The following is a 15233-nucleotide window of genomic DNA, read 5'->3' as shown; positions in this document are numbered from 1 at the left end:
ACTCCAACACTCAAGGTTTTTTAGAGGGGAGTTGTAAAGGGTTGTGGCCCCTCCCCCACGCCTTCTTTCAGTTACTAACCTCAATTAACCAGAACACTTGGGGGGAAAATACTTAATTCTTCACACACACAGTCTCTTCTCCCATAAGGTTTTGGGCATTGAGGTAAATTAGGCTCCAGAAACCAACCATTTAGGCATCCTATCCCATAGTTCTTCAAAGTAACTGCACCGATTTCACTTCAGTATGCTTCTGAGACAACATTCCATATTTTATCAGAGAAAATTACACACCAGGAAAGAGGCAACATTTGTGCAATCCCTTCTCTGGGGGAAAACTCACAAACTGGAGTCTCTAGATAAGGCAGAGGCAGGAAGGAGGGGAGCAAGAAGCTAATCCGGGTCAGCCAGAGTGAGCTCGATGTTGCCCAGGATGGGCCTGACCACGGTTACAGAAGGAGCTCAAAACAGGACAAGCTTTATTGGTCGACACAGGAGAAGCAGGAACAAACAGCATCCACTGAGGTCAGCAAGTCAGCGTCCACTGAGGTCAGCAAATCCGTTGGAACTCTATACCTATTATCTTCCCGAGGGCCTCGTAACTTGGCTGGTCCACAGGCTTAGTCTGGGCCAGCAAGGTTCAGGAGTCACAAGCCCCATCAGCTTATCAAATCTTTTTATGAAAAATTGTTGGAGTTGATTCCCAGCAAGAACGTAAAATGAGTAGCCAACAAATCCTCCATTTAACAAACCCCTAGAAATGCCCGACTATAAATGAATGTCCTTTTAAACACGCATCACAGAATACTATAAAACAAAAGAGATTCCCAGTGGCCAAAACCAGAAACAGGAAACAGGAAGTCAAAGGCACAGAAGCATGGCGTGTGGTTTCAGCAGCTGTGGATATAGGGCCCGTCCTGTTACCTGGGTAACTTCTGTCGCCTGAATCCAGAGTCCTTGAAGGGGACTATGAAAAGTCTGGAGTCAAAGAGCTGGAGAGATGGCTCAGATGTTAAGAGCACTTGCTCTTAGAGAGGACCGAGGTTCATTCTCCAGTACCCACCTGGCAGCTCACAACCATCTGTAACTCTAGTGCCAGGGGATCTGGTGCCCTCTTCTGGCGTCTGCCGGCACCAGGCACACACCCAGAGCACTAACCAACATGTAGGTCATACATAGATCAGACATACAAATAAAAATGCTAAATCTTAAAAGAAAAAGAGATTCATGTGCTATCCATGAAGTGGAAAGGCGTGACTTGAGAGTACGTTTATATTCGTTTATATTCATTGCAAATGTACATTGCAAAATGATAATAAAAATTTTAGCTATAATTAATAAGCTAAGAGAGAAGAAAAATAGCATCCATAGAAATTGTTCAGTTTGGGCTGACATGATGATTCAGAGTCAGGCCTGACAACCTGAGTTCAACCTGGGGGAGGGAGAGAAACAGCGTCTGCAGTCCGTTGACCTGCACGTGTACTATGGTCATGCTCATCCAGACACATAGATCACACACACACACACACACACACACACACACACACACACCACACGCTAAACAGTAAGCTATATGTATTTTCAATTAAAACAGAGGAGGCAGAAAAAGATGAGGAAAAACTTAAAACGGCAATGCAAAAGAGAAAGCAGTTTCAAATGTGGCAGACAGCAACCCAAATACATTACAATATACACATAATCGTTTATATAAATTTCTGATAATTATATATATATAAATGATCTAACTATATAAATGGTCAAAGTGGACTTAAAAAACACTCCAGCTACAATTTGTAGCAAGAAACTCACTTTAAATATAAGGATTCAGAGTAAGTTAAAAAGTAGAGAGGCAGAGGAAGACACTGTCTTAACAGTGTCCAAAGGAGACAGAGAGCCTATGGTCACATCAGGCAAGGCTGACTTCAGAACCAAAAAAGTCAGTATGTACTTATTATTGTTATTTTAAATGAAAAATACCAGAATAAATAGATAAAATAATTAAACATAGTTTCCTCAGAGACTGGGCCCATTATAACATTAATTATACAACTTGATTCTTAATTTAGTATATATACATATAAATAAAATATATATTAAATTAACTTTATATATAACTTTGGTACACTAATATCTAAATGAAGTCTATTCATATAACTTATCCTCTTAGATTAAAATAGAAAAGACATACGATCTTTCAGTTGATGGAACAAAAAGCATGTGGAAAAATTTGTCATCTTTCATGACAGAAACTTTTGACTAAACAAAAAGAAAACTTTTTAAATGTGGAACAGAAACTTAGGGAAAGACCTATAGCAGATATAATTCTTTTTTCCTCTATTTTTCTTTTATTGAAAATAGATTTTTTTTTTCATGTCATGTTTTCTGATTATGGCTCCCCTCCTCAAATTCTGAGGTCCTCCCCACCTCCTGTCCCAGATGAATCTACACCTTTCTGTCTCTTGTTAGAAAACAAACAGGCCTCTAAATAATAATAATAAAATAAAATAAAGGCACAAGCAACATATAGAGACACAGAGACACACAGGTTCCTCTCAGAGCTGGAACCCCATCTGGTGCAGACCTGTGCAGGCCCTGTGCATGCCGCCAGTCTGTGAGTACATACGTGCATCAGTAGTGCTGTGTTTAAAATGCCTTGTTTCCATGGTGTCCTCAGACTCTTACAATCTTTCCTCCTCCTCTTCTATGGAGTTCCGTGAGCCCTGAGGAGAGGAATTTAATGTAAACATCCCATTTAGGACTGAGTGTTCCAAGATTTTTCACTCTCTGCCCAATGTCTGGCTGTGGGTCTCTGTATTTGTTCCTATCTGCTGCAGGAGGAGGCTTCTCTGATGCTGGCTGAGCGAGGCACTGATCTCTGAGTTTAGCAGAATACCATTAAGAGTCATTTTATTGATGCATTCCTTTAGCAGAACAGTAGTAGTTGGTTTTCCCCTAGGTCCCTGGCCTATCTGGGTTCTTGGCCACCAAAGCAGTGTCAGGGATGGGTCCCGTCTCATGGAGTGGGCCTTAAGTCCAAAGCAGATATAATCCTTAACAGTGAATTATTAGAAGCACTTTCCACATGATCAGAAGGATGCCAAGGGTTTCTATGACAGGTTTTATTGAATATTATGCCCGGGGGTCCTAAACAGTGCAAGAAAATAAAAGACAAAATTTACCAAGATTGGAGAGGGAAAAAAAATGTGTGGCTCTTTCCAGGTAACATGATTGCTCCCAAATGGAATCTGAGAGAGTCTATAGAAAATATCCTAAAGCAAGGACACACAATTACCTCAGTAAAACTGTTCTTATTCTTACAGGCCAGTGGCCAATGAGACAAGTGGTTTATAGACACCATGACAATAAGTAGACCGAACTCTAGATGTGCAGGAGAAAGCCTACATGAGATATGCAACATCTTTACCAACCTCTAAAAAGCTCACCCAAATAAATGGAGAAATAAGCCAAATTCATGAACAATATCTACCAACAGTATGGTGAACAAATAATTTGGATTACTTAAAGTTGAATATGTAATACTTAAATGAAAAAATTATACACATGTCAGCATGGATAAAACAATGCTAAATATTGAAAGCATGTGACAGAACTCATATGATATTATACAATTTGACTTTTTTAAACATGCAAAACAACCTTGCTTATGAATATGTATGCAGTATAGATATAAACACTAAGTGCAGCATGGTCCTTCCCTCTGGAGTGGGGGACAGGGTAGTGTTTCTCTAATTTTACATATAATCATGGCTTATGGAGCTCAGACAGTACTAATGGCTGCCTCCCTAGATTTCTCATTTAATTAGCATGAGATGAGAATTGGGTAAGGGGAGTCTGAAGTCTCTCCAGGTGATTCTGAAGTGTAGCAAAGCCTGGGAACCAGTGGTTAGAGGGAGCAGTTGCACCAGCAGCTTCAACTCTGTTGAAGAATTTCTGTTTCTTAACCTAAGTACTGACTGAAGACTTCGAATACTGAAACAAAAGTTAAGATTTATGTTAGGTGAAGATATGGGGTATGTGGGTATTTGTGGTGTTGTTTTCTATATGTTTCTGCTTCCTTGGCCTTTTAGAAAGGAGAGAAGGAAGACGGAGGTAAGGAGGGGAGAGAATGGGCAGTCTGTTCCCCAGGAGTGGGGGCATGTCCACAGCAGTGCTAGCTGTATCTATTCATAACAGATCCTGTCCAGTGCCTTTGTTCTCCTGGTCCTTATTTATCAACACTGTGGCCATCCACCCAGACCACAAAAGTGCTCAGGGAAGGCCCAGCATGTTGACTTCGGGAACTGATCTTTGTCCTACAACCACAGCAAGCAGCGGATCAGAGTGTGGGCAGCAGCAGCCACTAAAAGGCTCCACATGTGGTGACACATTAATAAAATCCTGTCTGAGGTCAAATCATTCCTTGTGAACTACAGTGTTCAAGGCATGACAACAGGTTCAGTGTCCTCATAAAGCATCACACATACAGGACAAAACATACTCTAACACATCTGTGGCCATCTCAACATTTCTTTGTTGACGGAGATTTCCCAAATAGATCTGAAGTGGACACAACAGCGTCATGGTAACCAGTGAACATTAGTAGTTAAATGACAGCAAATGGTTTGAGAGTCATGGCAGTGACGACGTGGTTCCAAGACTGGGATGGTGATGTACATAGCAACATAAGGGGGGAAAACAGAACGTGAACACAAATCTCAGGACAAAACTCCATTCTCTGGCGGACACCGCCCTGTTCATCTCTACTCAGGTAGAGGACGGTGCCGTCCGATTGAGCAGTAGATCTCAGCTTTGACCACAAACTAAGATCCTCTACATAGAATTTTTTAGAGATTAATGTCCCTTGCATACTACCCCAATTTGACTATGTAAGACTGTAAACTGGCAGTGAGGATGGATAATTACAGGCCTGGATATTTGAAACTTTCTAATTTAGTAATTAGTAAAATAATTATTTTTAAGTTCTTGAATCCTTTTCTTCAAAGCCAATTAAAGCAAACTAATTAGCAGGTGAACATTGGCTGGGCTGGCTTAGCAAGATTATGAGGCAGGTGCTGAGGCTGGGGAGGAGTAGTGTAGGTCAAAGGGTCACCATATGCTTATGATTCCTGCTCTTCTTTTTTGCTCTCCGAGGCCTTGATTGGCTCTGGACTCACTGGAACCAAAATTTGTAACTTCTCATTGGAAAATCAGAAACATCTCATTTGGAAAAAAAGGGAAGTAAAACCTGGAGGTTGATCTTTGATGTCTAAGAGTAGATTCACGCAGGCAGAGAAAAACCAGAAACTGTTTCATCAAGGGCTGCCTGTGTGGGGTCACCTCTCCCCACTGGTTTCAATATGGAGGGAAAGAAGGGGACCAGAGCGCATGTGGCCCCACTTTCACACCCAATATCCCTCCAGTCAGCGGCTCCCTAAGCCCACTTTTCTGCATAGAAAAGCACTTAGACTGTTGGCTTGTTTGGTTTGCTTTTTTTTTTTTTTTTAAGACATTAGCTTAAGCTGTTTATGACTGTTGCTGTTTAATGATTCATTTATGATAATTAATGTATTAATTCTTTGTACTCATTCCCTCAAGCAATTCTGTGAAGGGTATAATTTTAAAAATTCAACAAATATAAATAACAAGCTGTTACTGTCCAAGCAGCATTATTTAAGTGCTATTTTATGAATTATAATATTTCAATTCTATTAACTTAAAAGGATTAGCTTCTAAGGGATTGTTGTCTTCTGATCCTATTTCATGTTAATTACTCCTTGGATGCTAATAACATCAGAGTTTGCACTGGGTCTTCATTCATAATGAAAATGAGAGTGTAAAAAGAAAGGTTAGAGTACTCCAGTTCAATTAAATCCAACAGCTGTATGTGCAGTGTCTTCTGTGTGCTGAGAACAGGACAGACTCAGGGGTACAGGGATCCCAGTCAGTGGTCCAAGGCACAGGAACGGGTTTCACGAGATCATAGCTCCAACATCCCATCTATCTACTACTGTGTTCGTTACTTTCCTGTTGTTGTGATGTAACACCACACCATGGCTAAAAGCAAGACTTCCTGCAGAAGAAAAGAGATGTCTGAACTTATGGTTCTAGAGGAAACATTCCTAACAGCAGGAAAATACAGCAGCAAGCAGTCAAAATTGAATGCTGGCCAATCACATTCTTGTCCTCATATAGAAAACAGACAGAGAGAGCAGAAAGTGGAGCAAGGTGGTAAGAGCTCAAAGCCTCTAGCAAGGCTCCTCAGGGTTCCATGACCTCCCCAAACAGCGCCACCAACTGGGATCAGGTGCTCAAATACCTATGGAGGTAGTTTTCATTGAAACAGTCACGCCTACCATACACCAGGTCCAAATGGATTATCGTTTATCTTCATGACCATGGTAGGGGGTAGGACTCACAACCTCTATTTTACAGGTGGGGAAAGATTAAGAAGACTTCAGTGATGTGTCCATAGATACCCAGCTAGTATTTGACAAAGCCAGACTTTGACTCCAGCATGACGTCATTGTGAAATTTTCATAATTGAATGTAAGGAAAAGACTGTCAATAAATGGTGAAACAGACAACATTGGTCTTTAGTCTCCCTGCCCCCCTGACTTGATAAGATCCAATTTCTCTATTGGACCTTTTCCCCATTGCCTGCATCTCTTCCAGCAGTTTCTTGGCTATTTTTCAAATCCTAAGCACAATATAAAAACATCAATAGTCCACGTAGACCGTGGTTGTGCAGCAGAGCTTCCAATAATGAGAGGTATGTACGTCTGCACTTCATGATATGGTAAGTGCAGCTGCCAAGCCCTTGAAGTGTGGCTAGCCTGCCTGAGGCAATAACTTATTTCCTTTCTTAAATTGTGAGTAGCTACATCGCCAAGGTCCATCGTCTCGGAAAGTACTCTCTAAACCAGTGGTTCTCAACCTTCCTAATGCTGAGACCCTTTAATACCGTTCTTCATGTTGTGGTGACCCCAAATATAAAGTTATTTGGTTGCTACCTCATAACTGTAATTCTGCTACTGTTATGAATCATAATATAAATATCTGATATGCAGGCTATACAGTATGGGAACCCTGGGGAAGGGGGGGGGTCACAAATACAGGTTGAGAACTGCTGCTCTAAATCATTCTCTATGCTCACTGTGTCCAAACAGTCTTCCTCCATGGTTTATATTTCCAGAATTCTGCTAGGACAGTCGCTGACTGTAGCTGATGGATTGATGCTGATTAATTTGTATGTGCAACCTCCCAGAAAAGACAGTTGCATTTGAGCAAAGGCCTTCTGGACATGAAAATGTAAATTTTCAGATGCTTTGGCAGGCCACTAGGGGAGATGTTTTTGATCAAAAGAACCTTTAAATCTCATTAATCCTATAATGTGTGTACTGCCAGATGTTAGTCCCATGTAATGTTTTCTGTCACATTCATCCTTTATGATAATCAGGCAGTTTGTGACACATACTTCCACGTAGAACTCAGCTGCTTCCAAGTATTTTTCCTAATTCTTTTCCCCAGAGTACATTTTATTCTGTTTTCTGCTCTCTCTCTGTACTGAAGGCTGATGCTCACTGAAGCATCTGGTTTCCTCAAAGGTACATTGCCAAACTGGAGGGGGCAAGTCCAGCCTGTCCCACACCTGTGGCTAGCAGCTAGGCCATCCTTCTGAGGACACAGCAGCCTTTCTGTCCCCCCGGGATGCCGCATTTTTTCTGAGTTGCGAAATGGAAGACTTTTAAGGTTACACAATTGAAGGCTTTCAAGGCACAAGATTGAGGAGGAACCAAGTGTAGGGCTGAGACACAAAAGGAGACAATAGAGGCTGACCTCACCCAATCAAAGGCCTTTGAGGCAAGGCGAACCCGAAAATCAAACCGGGAATCAAAGTAAAAACATCTTAGCATCAAATAAGACAGCTCCAATCATGGCCCAAGTCAAAGGAGACCAGCTCCACCGCCCTGAACCAAAGGGCACTGTGGGAAAGGTGATTTTGAAGGTGCCTTGGTCTGAACACCTTTGCCTTCTGGGAAGACCTGGCTGTGCCTGACCTTCAAGCTATCTGACCTGGGGTTGTGGGTGGTTGGCTTTGCTCTCAAGTGCGTTCCTTCCGGTGTTACACAAATTCAGTCCTGCTGCGTTCCTTCCCGTGTTACACAAATTCAGTCCTGCTGCCTAAACACAGCGTGGACTGTAGACCCTTTGCTTTAGAAAACTAACATGCCAAGGGGAGAAAAGGATAGAAAATAACCCAGCAGAGCTCTTAAACAAGTACCTATAAATTATTAGTCAACAGCAAAGAGTCCTTGTAGATATCCATGGTGTTTATTCTCGGACATATTTTAATTCTTCCATTCATGATCAGTGGCCCTTTCCCCAGGTTACTGTCATAAAAGCACTATGAAGCTCAATCCTTACTGAAATGAGAGACTTCTCTCCCAGAAAAACACTAAGGTTTCCATTCCTAGCCGTCCGATATGGTTCTTCCCGTACCTAGTGCTTCTCCCTTCAGACACATGAAGTATGACAACATTAAAATGGCAGATCTGAAGGGCCATGATTTTGTAGTGAAAATAATAGGAATTTAGATAAGTAAAGTAAAACATCCTTTAAAGAAGGTTTACAACTGTTAATTTTCTGTCTTTGAAGATTACATTCTGTACTGTCATTGTGGACTGTGCCTTCGGATTTAAGGCTAGGAAGGAAGCGACCACAATCTTTGTGAGTCTGTCTCCCATTGGACCCTTCCTGAGTCCCGGAAAAAGTGACTCCTGCCCAGTCTCTTCAGGTCTCTTTCTGCATATATATTAAAGGGAGCTTATTCTCCCTGATGCAGCCTTTCTGATTTGACAGAACGGTATAAGATACATTCACTCAAGCGAGGAAAACAGAAATTGAGGTCTGTTTGTATTTCTTGAGGCCATAAGCCTCTTAAGCAGGCACCCCATTTCCCCTCCTTCACGAACCTGCCACAGTAGCATCCAATGTCTGCATCTAATTAGTCAATTCGTTCGTTTTCTTGAAGTTGTGATGGCGACCAGTGATAGTGACCTCACTGGGTAGAACTGCCCAGGGCTTCCAAGTTGAAAGAATCCCTTCTGGTACAGAGACAGGAATGCTGCTTGGCGGTTCTCAGTTTCTTCTTGGCCAGTCCCGCAGAGATCCTTCTCAGAACCTACAGCATCAGCAAATTGGCTACCCAGGAAGGGAGGAGACTGGGGTTTCCATGATGTTGTGACTAGTGGCTACAGAATATTGTTGTTAGATTATTAATTAGTGGATTGTTGCTTTTAAATTCATCAAACAATTTGGATGTACATATATGGGTACATATTTACACATGTGTGTGCTTTTATAGATATACTCTAATGTACATACTCTTAAGTCAGAAGACATTACTCTCAGAAACAATGATTATTCTGGATATGGGGGCATAAACCTGTGCACTTGTGGATGAAGGACAGGGGTCCACCTTAGGTGTTACCCCTCAGGAATCTGCCAGCTAGTTTTCTGAGATAAGATCTCTCCCTGGGACCTGGGTCTCACCCATTAGGCTGGCTGGAGAGGGAGCCCCAGAAATCCATCTGTGTGCATCTGCCAGGTACTGAGATTGCAAGCACACAACCATGCTGCCTTTTCCACAGGTGCCGAAGATCAGATTCCTGGTCTCGTGCTTGCCTGGCAAATCCTCTACCAACCGAGCTAATGCCCCAGTCCCAGAGAGGACGATTATTTAAGAGCCTGTATCAAATTTACAATCTCTCTCATGCTGAACATTCAAATGAACCCATCCCCCACCATTTTTTCAAGTTCTTCAAGCTCCGGCTACCACTCAGGGAGTGCCCTTGCAATGGCCTGCTGCCATCTCAGGGCTGAGCACAGAAGGAGCTTTCATTTCCACACCTCAGAGAGTTTATTTGGCTGTTTACAGAAGCCACTTCCTGCCCCCGGTTTTCTCATAACAATTCTTCATGAGAAGGAGACTTGCCACAAGACAGATGGTTAAGCAAAGGGATTTAGTGGTGCTCGTGTTTTTGTGGTATTATAGTCACTGTTTAATTTTTGCCAGTGCAATGTACAATTAACATTTGACTCTGCCTGGCTGTGAGGAAACAGAGATTACAGTTATTACTGGAAATAATTCATTTTTGTGTCTTCTCACATCCCGGGAGACTAATCCTTCCAAGTTCATCTAAGGTTCTCTTCTCCGTGACAATCTCTTCCAACATGGATGTCTCCTGTTGTGGGATTTTATTATACACAAGTGCAGACTCACCTGCTGCTTTTTACGCTTTGGTCAAAGGGGAAAATAATCTCACTGAGGATAGAAACTGAATTGCATACTAGTTTTTAGAAGGCTATTCGGCATCTAAAATCAGATACATAGGACTTTCCAGAAATATTTGCTAAATTGAAACTGGAAGCAAATAGTAAACTCAAACCCATGAATCATGGTACATATCATCTTTGACCAAGATTTCAAATAATTTCATATCTTGTCTTAAATCATTGAGATGCCATTTATCTGACTTGGGCACCTTTAATTCAACCACATATTTTTCAAACGTATCTTTACCCAAACCAGAATGTCTAGGTTTTGTAGGAAATCATTTCATGTAGTTGTAGACAGCTAAGCACTAGGTTGGTTATTTTTAATATGCAAAAAAAAGTCCAGGTTTTTTCTTATTTGAAAACAGTGAGTTAGCCCCATCAGCTCACAAATCTTCGGTAGACATAGAAAGTAAAATGAGGACCAGGGTGTGGCGCTGTACACCATCAGTCCCAGCACTTAGGAGGTTGAACCAACAGCATCAGCAGTTTGAGGGCAAGCCTGGTCTACAAAAATTAAACAGAGTGCCTGATGACTGGTCATTCTAGACCACTGTCATTTTTTCTGTGTTTTAATTTTTCGTGGCAGATTCCTGGCCCAGAAGTCAGTAGCCATTTCCTGGCTCCCTCCGGCCTTCTGCTCTGTGGTTGCCATTAGCACCCCCTCCCCCCAACCCCACGTGGAGTCCACTAAGATACAGCACGTGTTCTTTATCCTCATGTTACAAGCCTCTTATTTACCACCCTTTACCTCAGTTCTCACAATAATTTAACTAGGAATTACATATTTACCCCTTCTAGAGATAGAATGGCTTTTGAATGAGTAATTAATTAATATTAATCAATTCGTTCAAAGGACTTGAAATGTGTGGTATAATGAAGATGAATAGTCTTACCCTATCGGTTTTTATTCTCCCAGCCTTCACACCACTCATGGGCAATTTCTTTGTATCCTCCCAGAGTTCTTTTATGCATAGAAATGGAAATGTATCATGGTGGTCTTAATCCCCACTTATTTTAGTGTCTCTGCCTCCACGGGAAGAATGTAATGGCTCAACTTCCCTCAATCCTTCTGAACTCTTTTCTTAAGTAAGGAGAAGCCAGAAAAATCATCCTAGACCATGGCCTGTGTTCCAGCAAGCTGGTCTCCTGATGCTAAAACTCTACAGTAGGTGATGGACGAAGGAGCGCCAAGAGGACTGAAGAATTGAACTTGGCCTGTTGGTTTCATCATTCTTTTCAGATTTGATACAGGCAAGGGAAAGAAAGGATTGGAGATCCAGAATCTCCTATGATCAAGATCTTCTTTCCAGTGTGTAATTAAATTCCTGCTGTTCTTCTTCAAACAAGATCAAAATCTGTCCCTTCCCGTTGAGAGGGGCATGGATTACTGGTGGTGGGATGTCTGGAGTATTGTGGCTCTGCCTCAGTTTGCTTTGGGGGACTGGGGATTAGAGAGAGAAAAAGAAAAAGACATTCATTCAGCTCTTAGCAAACACTTAGTGGTCCAAAGGAAACTATTTAAAATGCAAATGGATGCAAAGCTGGATTAAGACTATTGATGACTTTTCTCCCCCAGAAGCCTACATAACACCTTCCTGTACTATAAAAATCTAGTGGGCAGGAAGGACGCTTCCAGGTCAGCACCAGTTTGATTTCTCTGTGTCCAGTGACCAGAGTATGTGGTAGCTTCAGCAATGGGGTCTTACAATTGAGTGCCTGTGGACAACCTTGAGTAACGGCAAAAAATACAATGTTCATGCCACAGGTACAGTAGTGGCATGAACATTATGGAAGTAGCCAACTGCTTTTAAAACTGGACTTAAGGCCTGCTCCAGAAGAGGAAATTCACTTTGTGCTGTAAATCTGACCAAGAACCTGTGGTTGAGGAACTCATCAGCCATAGGGGAGAACCTACTACTATTTTGCTAAATGGACACAGTATCAAACTGCCTTCTGAATAGTTACTCTCTGTACCCATAGATTAGTGTGTGTTCTATTGCTGTGAAGAGACGCAGTGACCATAGCAACTCTTATAGAGGAAGGCATTTAATTGGGACTTGCTTACAGTTTTAGAAGGTCAGTCCATTATCACCATTACAGGGAGCATGGCGGCAAGCAGGCAGAAACGTGGAGAAGTAGCTGAGAGTTCTACAACTCGATTGGCAGGCAGAAGAAAGAGTGAGAGCCACTGGGCCTGGCTTGGGCTTTTGAAACCTCAAAGCCCACCCTCAGTGACACACTTCCTCCGACAAGGCCACAGGTAATCCTCAAGTAGTGCCACTCCCTGGTGACCAAGCATTCAAATCTATGAGCCTATAGGGGCCATTCTCATTGAAACCACAGTGCAGCTCTCAATTCCCATCAGAAGTTTCTTTTGGTGGTGGGCAGCAGTTAATACAGAGAATGGCCAAAGTGTCTGTGGAGTGTCAGCCCTAATTAGGACATTTACATCACAGCCTCCCGTCCTAAGGCTCAAGGAACACCGTGTTAGAGGGGTGGAAAAATCTGAAGATCCAGAGGCGGAGGATGACTGTTACAAAACTATCTTCTAGACAGGACAAGCCACTGTGCACATGAATCCACAGCAGCCAGGGTTGCCTGAACAACACCTGTTCAAGATCAAGCCAGTCAGTGTTCCAGCATGGATAGGGAGGGGCAGTTAAGATAACGATAAAAACAACTTAAAGAAGGAAGACTTTGTCTTGACTTATGCTTGAGAATACAGACCATTGCCGCTGGGAAGGCCTCTTGGCTAGGAAGACACAATGGTGAGAGTTGCTCTAACTGTGGTTACAGAGGCAAGAGACAGCTGCATACGTTACATCCAAATTCAGGAAACAGAGAGGGATGAATATCGATGCACGTCTCACATTTTATGTATTGATTTTTATATGTATGAGTGTTTTGCCTGCATGTTATGTCTACATACCACATGCATGTCTGGTGCACACAGAGACCAGAAGAGGGTGTTAGATACCTTAGGACAGGAGTTGCAGATGATTGTGAGCCACCCTGTATGGGCTGTGAATCGAACCTGGATCCTCTGGAGGAACAGTAAGTGCTCTCAGCCACTGAGCCAGCTCTCAAGGCCCACATTCTCTTTTTTATGCAGTCGTATGCACCAGCCCAGGAATTAGTACCATCCACATTTAGAGTGAGTCTTCACTCACTTAGAGCTCTCTGGAAACTACCTCACAGACATACCCAGAGATATGCTTCTTAGGTTATTATAAATCTAGACAATTTTACAATGTTGATTATCAACTATGATACAGGCATTTATGAGAACTTTACCCTTGTGACTTAAAGGTACTTTCTCATATAATCATCACATTGGGGATAAAATTAAGCCAATGAATTTCTGGGTAGACAAATGTGCAATATGTTGTGGGTTTACACTGGCTAAGAGTATAAACACTGAAATAAGATTCCCTGGGTTAGTATTTCTCTGAATTCACTCACGAATCTTGAGACATTGGGTTGTTATTTATGCCTTGACCTTCATTTTGCTCATTTATAACTTTCAATGAAGTAGTACCCACAAATTCTTCTGATAATTAAATGATATACATAGACATTTGAATGCTTAGCATAGTACAGAGAGTAGTTAGCTTAGACATTTATTTGTTTACCTGTTGTGGGTTTTTTTTTCCTTTTCTGGAATGTAGTCTCTGGGTGAACACAGTTCTCTTTGTTCACTGCTGGTACCCCAGCACCTAGAACAATCCCTGTACTTCTCTAGGAACTCGGTGCACATTTGCCCACTGTCTGTTGAATAAATGCACAGAGAATGAATTGTGAATTAGTCACAGTGTGTTCAAGCCACTGCAGGCCAGTCTTCTACAGATGCATAAGAACACTGTTTTCCCATCATGGTCCTTAAACATAGCAGATTCTCAACAAATATTAATGTCTTGCCACAAATGTCTTGCATGAAAATGAGACCTTGTAGCAATATCCGCTCTCTAGTTTGATGACAGTGACAAATATAAGTAGAAATATCAACAATGGCGATCTCTCTTTCAGACGTGCATAGATACAGACTTGCTTTGAACAATGGCAGTCACAACTATCTCAAAGCAACTCACGCACAACAATCTTCTGGTTATCACTCATATCTACAGATATTGGGATTCAACTCTTTGGAGAGTTTACATCCTTAGCCAGAAATTCATATTTGTAGTCATCGTCGACATCATCAAATAACAAACAGGAACTTGACATTTTCAATATGAGAAATTTGTTGTGACTGTTTTCTTCTGTAGAAGAAAAATATAAACCATTTCTGGTAAGGGGAGCATTATATGCAAGGGGAAAATCGCTTGGGCTCAAGGGCTAGTTTTTGTTTAATAAATGAGACTATGGTGATTTTTATAAAGTATTTTCTTTTTATAAGTATGTGTGGGAGATCAGGAAAGAGTGTCAGATCTGGAACTTGTGTTATAGGAAGTTCTGAGCTGCCCCGTGGGTGCTGAGACTCTAACCCGGGTCCTCTGAAAGATCAGTAAGTGCTCTTAACTGATGAGCCATTTCTCCAAACCTTTTGGGGTATTATTAAATAGACCAATGAGAACGTCTCTTTGTCTCATCTAACTGACACAAAAATACAAAGGAAAGTGTGTTGGGTAGGAAATAAGGAAGCCAAGTTTTAATCCCCTCCACCTGTCTCTAGTTAGCTTTGTGATCTCGAACGATGAACACCGTTGTCACATACATAGAAAGAGATCACAGCAGGTGCTTCTCAAACATCCCTGTCGTCATCTTTTTGGGGAGAACTTTCAGTGTATGTTGCTTGAACAGCTCAGAATGGATGGGCCAATCAGGGGAATGGCTCCCTGACTTGACTCGATGCAAAACATGATAAGGGATGCATCATAGGTGGCCTTTGTCCGGGAAAA

The sequence above is a fragment of the Peromyscus eremicus genome, chromosome 12, assembly GCF_949786415.1.
Source record: "Peromyscus eremicus chromosome 12, PerEre_H2_v1, whole genome shotgun sequence".
NCBI lineage: Eukaryota > Metazoa > Chordata > Mammalia > Rodentia > Cricetidae > Peromyscus > Peromyscus eremicus.
This window is presented reverse-complemented; position numbering follows the sequence as displayed.